The sequence below is a fragment of the Amblyomma americanum genome, chromosome 8 (genome assembly GCF_052857255.1).
Source record: "Amblyomma americanum isolate KBUSLIRL-KWMA chromosome 8, ASM5285725v1, whole genome shotgun sequence".
Classification (NCBI taxonomy): domain Eukaryota; kingdom Metazoa; phylum Arthropoda; class Arachnida; order Ixodida; family Ixodidae; genus Amblyomma; species Amblyomma americanum.
This window is the reverse complement of record NC_135504.1, coordinates 118567731-118574335: the sequence shown is the minus strand read 5'-3', so window position 1 is coordinate 118574335 and position 6605 is coordinate 118567731.

Below are 6605 nucleotides of genomic sequence, written 5' to 3'. Positions count from 1 at the left end.
ATATATATATATATATATATATATATATATATATATATATATATATATATATATATATATATATATATATATATATATATATATATATATATATATATATATATATATATATATATATATATATATATATATATATATATATATAATATCCGACTGATAAGCACAACCCATAAAAAAACATTCCCCTATGCACCTTGGTTTCGGTGACTGTTGGCTTCCTTCATAATATATATATATAAGCACAACCCATAAAAAAACATTCCCCTATGCACCTTGGTTTCGGTGACTGTTGGCTTCCTTCATAATATATATATATATATATATATATATATATATATATATATATATATATATATATATATATATATATATATATATATATATATATATTATGAAGGAAGCCAACAGTCACCGAAACCAAGGTGCATAGGGGAATGTTTTTTTATGGGTTGTGCTTATCAGTCGGATATTATAGTACTTAGATTAATAAATCGCTTAAAGAAAATTACTTTCAAAGCAGCAGAAAAAACAACCATGTCGCCGGTGGGATCCGAACCCACGACCTCTGAATATCGCGTCCGGTGCTATTACCAACTGATCTACGGCGACGGCTGTCCAATCTGCTGCTCTCGTGGGTATTTATGTTCATTGCCCAAGGTAGTACTGACTGTGCAGAGAAAAGAAAAGGATAAAACTATAAATTTGTAGTTTCTCATGCAGTTTTTTTCTTTGTGAAATATATAAAAGTGATTGCGTCTGTACTGTCATTTGTGAAATATAATACACAGTTAGCAGCAGAACCATTTAACTTGCATTATTTCCCAATTCAAACACTCACGCTTTTGGCCAAATTCAGCTCTAAAATACTGAGTGCTAGAAATTGATATGCAAAAGCACGAACGACCATGGGGCCACCGACGCGGAATTGTCATCGCAAGATATTGTTAAGCCTCTTGGTGTTTGTAAATCTCATTGCATTATGAACTTGAGGACTAATTATTTGGCTGTTTCTAGCCGTCGTATTTAACTGCCAACATATTGGACGTTCTCACAGGTCATCTCGAATTAAAAGTGTCCAACATGCCTGAATAAGGCGTCTCTACCGTGAATCGGAGGACGACAAGTGGTAATATGCTGAAAGTGGCGAAGGACTTTTTGATATCGAACAGAGTGCCGCGTGCTCCGATAAGGGCGTCGCTTTTGACTTGCACACGGATATTTCTTTTCGCGCTTTCGCCTAAGTTTGCAACAGAGTACTTTTTTGAAAACGCGAAATACTTCCGCGAATGCGGAAACGAGTAGTGTCTGGTACTTTCGCATAAACCTTGCGTTTCCCTTTCTTGCCGGCATAAAAATGAAGTGACTAAAAATTGACAGCACCCAACACAATTTTTTATCAAAGCACGGTACCACATTCTACGGCCAATGAACTCTACCGGAGACTGCATGCGACGAGCAAGTGTGTATGTGTGCATTATCCCGTGCGAGTGTGCGTACCGACATTTCGTGCTGTCCCCGCTTGTGACCACTGCACATCCTTTTCATCTAGTAATTGCGCGCCGCGACAGCGCGTGCGTCAACCATTTTAATGTCATAAGTTATTATTTTTATTTTTTTTCTCGTTTCTCTTGGTTCTCCGTTTGGTGCTTTGTAGCTGCCTGAATCCATGCCCTATATAAAGACGTACTGGCTTGAAACAATCATGTATTATTCTGATGAAAGCTTTCCGGAAACCAGTTCTTGCCAGGTAATTAATAAATATAAAGAGAAGAAAACAAAAACTTAACAGTTCAAAAATTTAACCCATTATTAGTGCGTTTCCCATAGGGCCTGTGGTTTTTCAAGACTGAGGTCATACATGGTTTTTTCCTCTCTTCTCAAGGCATTTGCGGTTGAAGAGACGTCCGACAAATAATCAAAGCAAACAAGCAAACAGAGAGTAAGCGGAAATAACTGTGAAGAAGAACAAAGTTAAACAAAAAATTTGAAAGACTGAGCACCTTCGTCGGCCACACGCGACTGCGGCGAGCAAAGCGCATAGAAACAGAAGACGGTGGAAGCTGAAAAAGGATTCAGCACTCGCGTGCCATAAGCAAAAAAAAAAGCAAATAAACAACCACGGACAGGGCGAGGCTGTTCTGCCATCTGGAACTGGTTAGGCGGAGAGTCAAGGCAGACAAAGTGGCGCCTTGACCATCCATGGACTCTACTCGCACTAAGCGCTCAGACACATGCACAAAGACACAAAGTACCGACAAATCGTGTAAGGGCTGCTATGAATGCCGGGTGCGTTTAAGAGAAGATCCTTGACAAGCACCGTGCTCGCCAAGTGGGGCCGAACTGTTGGAAAGAAGGAGATGGCGCGAGATGAACAGTTTTGCGTGAAGGGAGTTCTTTCACACAATGCGGGATGGGCAGGGGGGGGGGGGGGTTAGAAAGAGATGCGTCAATCGAGGAAGAACCAAGGCAAGTCAAGCCTCGGCGGGACTCGAGTGGGGTGGCGACGCGCGCTTTCTAACCGTCTGTGCACGGCGATGAACACTATCGGAGCTTCTCTATGCAAGTTGATGAACACTATCGGAGCTTCTCTATGCAAGTTGCGCTCTTTGCCGCCTAGGGGCGCGACGACCCTACCCTTCCCGCCCGCTCTCTTCTGTAGCGACGGGTGCTGCGCGCCTAGATTCGTGCCTTGCTTGTTGCATGCTTTAAATTGGAGAAAAATGCCGTTTTTTTATATTTTGTAGTCAGCTTTTTTAAAATTGACGTTAGCAATGCGTTGTGTTAGGAAGTATCATCGAAAATGGCAATGACATGGCTGCAGAAAGAGAGGAAAGAGCATGACTCGCCAGCAGATTTAGCCTTGTAGCAAACAGTCTTTAATTTCGATTTGCGGCGGCGAAGAGAGTGGAAGCCCGATGCGATGCATTGAAGCGATCTAGAAATCTTAAGTGAGGAAAAATGCAGAAAAATGCATAGATTATTCCCTCAAACAGTGAGCATAGTGTAAACTAAAGTTATCTGCCAGTAAACTCTGCAGATCTTTTTTCATTCACAAGGTACAGCACGGTGCGTGTACTTGTTGGCGAGCAGAAAAATTTAGGGGTTGAGTTCTTTCACTGGTACCGAGTATTCTGTACTAAAAGGCAGCTGCGGTGGCTCAGTGGTTATGGCGATCGGCTGCTGACCCGAAAGACGAGGGTTCGATCTCGGCCGCGGTGATCGAATTTTGATGGAGGCGAAATGCAAGAGGCCCGTATACTTCGCGCGATGTCAGTGCAAGTTAAAGAACCCCAGGTGGTCGAAATTTCCGGACCCCTTCACCACTGCGTCCCTGATAGCCTGAATCGCTTTGGGACGTTAAACTCCCATCAACCAACAACGTATTCAGTTCTAAAAGCCTGTTATGTACATTGTTGCTCCGAGTCAGTTTACCGTCACTATGTGTGCCGGAGTTTTTCGCCTCTGTTCAGCTGTTCAGCAAGAAACGACAAAAGCAGACTGTACCAGAATGTCTCGTGGCACATGTTTCACGTTTGCATAGATTTTAAGACCTGTAATCTATTTTTTAAACAACGTAGGCATTCCTAGCGCGGATAGTTATATGTTTTTGAGTGTACTTGAATGTTTCGATTGTTATTTAGTCTTATGTAGACTATGTGGAAAGGAGAAGTGAACATTTCGGCGAGGCGTTCGCTTTGTTCAGGAATAGTTAAATGCTCTAAAAACTTTTGTTGCGTTAGACGCGTTACTTGAGAAAGTAAATACCAAATCTCTTCTGCGATCTATTTCTTCACGGCGTCTATGTTCCTCCAGTAATTCTCGGTTGAGTTTAGGAGCCCTTTGTATGGCATCGTCGACAATAGCGGTGGTATATTTTTATTTAGTGAGGCCCTCTGGCATTTCGTTGGAGTTCCGTACGATTCCTTGTTCTTGCGAACAGATTCTTTTAAATCACTTCGCCTGAAAATATTGGAGGTTTTGTTTTAGAGTGACAATGATTATAGCTTTGAAAGGGCGCCTATTTTTGTCGTTCCGACAGATTTCTGTATACAATGATGGTAAGTGAACATTTCTTTACGAAAATCTTCGCCTCCAGAAAATAAAGTATGGTGTGACGGTACGAGCACGTGCAAGATATGAAGTGGTGTTCAAGGTTCAAGGTCTTAATAAAATGCGGGAGGTCGTAATCTATGTTAGTCAAAATCACAAAGATGCCATCCAAGTAGCGTTTACATTTAACGGTCTTAAGCGGCGATCAAAAAAATTCAGATTCATAACTACGCGTGTGCCTTAAGATGGCGTAGGTACGGGCCGTCCTGGTACTGATGGCCGACCATTAACTTGAAAATAGTTGATTGTTGAATTCAAAGTTCTTTTATTCTACTACCAGTTTCATCAATATTTACAGAATGCATGGATCATGGGAATCTTCATTTTTACCTTGTGCATACGCTTGGTGCCATTGGAATGAGAGATATTTCTGTAGAGAGACTACATTTAGGGTTGAACCGAACGGTCCTTCAAAAAACTTAACGTTTGATTTTTCTCGACTTAAATGGTGTGTGTCGCACATGTGGGATGAGTGTGTTGTTGGTTTGGGTCCAATTAATGTATGAGTGCAATTGAAAATTTGTTGTGTAGTCGTGCCAATTCGAGATACCATAAGGCAGCCAGTATTATTCTTTTTGTTGGTGTTGAGGAGTTGGGCCTGCTTCAAGGTATTGATAGAAACAAATGCTAGTGAGTTGGCTCATGTTTTCGTTTATAAAGTTTTCACTGTCCATGGCCACTTAATCGCCTCCTTTATCCGCTGGTTTTATGATTGCATCTGTCCGTCTGCTGAGCGCCTCCAATGCGTCTCGTTCTTTTTTTTAAAGTATTCTGCATACCTGGCTTGTGGCTTCTGTAGGCGCGAATGATGTCGTTCTAGACAGCATTCATGTACATTTTCCAAGTGTTTGTCTCTTCTAATATTAGCAATTCACTGGTGGTTTGTAACTCAGAATTCTCTGCTATCCGCAGCAACATGCGGCCAATCAGAAAGGTATTTGCAACATTCTTGCGAAGTTATTTAGAAGTTTCGATAAAGAGAATTCGGTACATTTTGCAACGGTAGCGTAAAATATTGGGCCTACTGAAAGAATGAATCTTTCATCTGTCGTCAGGAGGCCGGTTGATAGAACAGCAGTCTTATCCTTGGTACCAAATTCGGATCTTGTAAGCATACAAATATTGTTACAACCGCTTCCGTTCCCGATCATTCTTCGAGTGTTGTTGCATTTGTGCACAGGAGGTGTGGAACTCCGTCGTACTCAGTTTTTGTTTAATTTGATATCGCATATCCCGGTATTTCTGTTTTCTTCACAGAGCTTATGTGCGGTGCCCTCTAGCGAAGAAAAAGAGATCTGTTGACGACCATGACTCTATTCAATTCTCAGATACGCCAACACCTTCTGAAATTGTGAATTGACAAATTTAAGGAAATCTAAAGAGGCAGGTTGTGGTACGCGTTTGCAGCTGTCCTTGTCTTCATCACAAAGATCACCCATTGATGTTATTACTAAACGTGCAAATCTTCTGGTGCGACAATGTACTGAAGATACGTATATTTACCAATGAACTCTTCGTGTAAATCCAATTTTGCTTGCAAGGGTTGTTACCTAGCTAGTAGTGAATCATAAATTTGCGCGTTATTTTCATCACATAACCGGAAATTAACTGGAAGCGAGCATGAAGGTAAAGCTGGAAAGCACAAAAGAAAAGGGAGGGAATGCGAAGGAGGCGCAGTGCTGAAAACCGTCGTCCTTGCTGCCTTACTTCTTTTTGAGTGTTTCAAGCTTGCGTCTCATAAGCGTTATAGACATTGTTGATCCCAAATAATTGATGAGGCTTGTCTTTAGTTCCACTGCAGTTTTAAAAAAGCAGCAGAACTGTCCTTCAGCATAATTATTTCATCCGTCGTTTCACAGCAGATGTATCAGTGTCAGTCGACCACGAAATTCTTGTTCCCACAGCACACTCGTGCAACTACGCGCAAAGAATCTCATTCTCGGACTGTACCAAAAAGACTCCGACGGCTCAACGCATCAAGGAAAACGAATATAGGCGCCATTTCGGCTGCAACAATCTAAGATGAACTGGAGGCGAAAATAATAAACGTCAGCTGGAACCAAGAAACCTTTACGCAACAACCCGCCGTCTCTTCTCTAAAATGCGTCCTTTGACCATTCTGCCTTTTGCTCTCAATGATGGCACCAGCGACGAAGTGACAATCGCAGGGGGCATTCAGAAAGAATGGACTCTTATTTGTGCTCCCGGATAGTGCTTGCAATCGATAGAGACAGCAGCAGACAAAGCGCTGCTCGTTAAGCTCTTAAATAGAAGCTCGCAGGAGTGTGCAGACGACATCAGAGTTACTAGAAAAACTAGTCATTCCGCAAAAAGACGGTCACGTCTTCAGACAGGATAATCCATTTTGCGCAGAATGAAAGGCTGCTGAACATTGAGCTTGTGTCCGGAATGGAAGTTCCCTGGAGAGCCTTTGACAGAAGCACGGTGCACAGAGAAAATAACTGTGCGGTGACTCAGTGCGATCCGTCATGCAA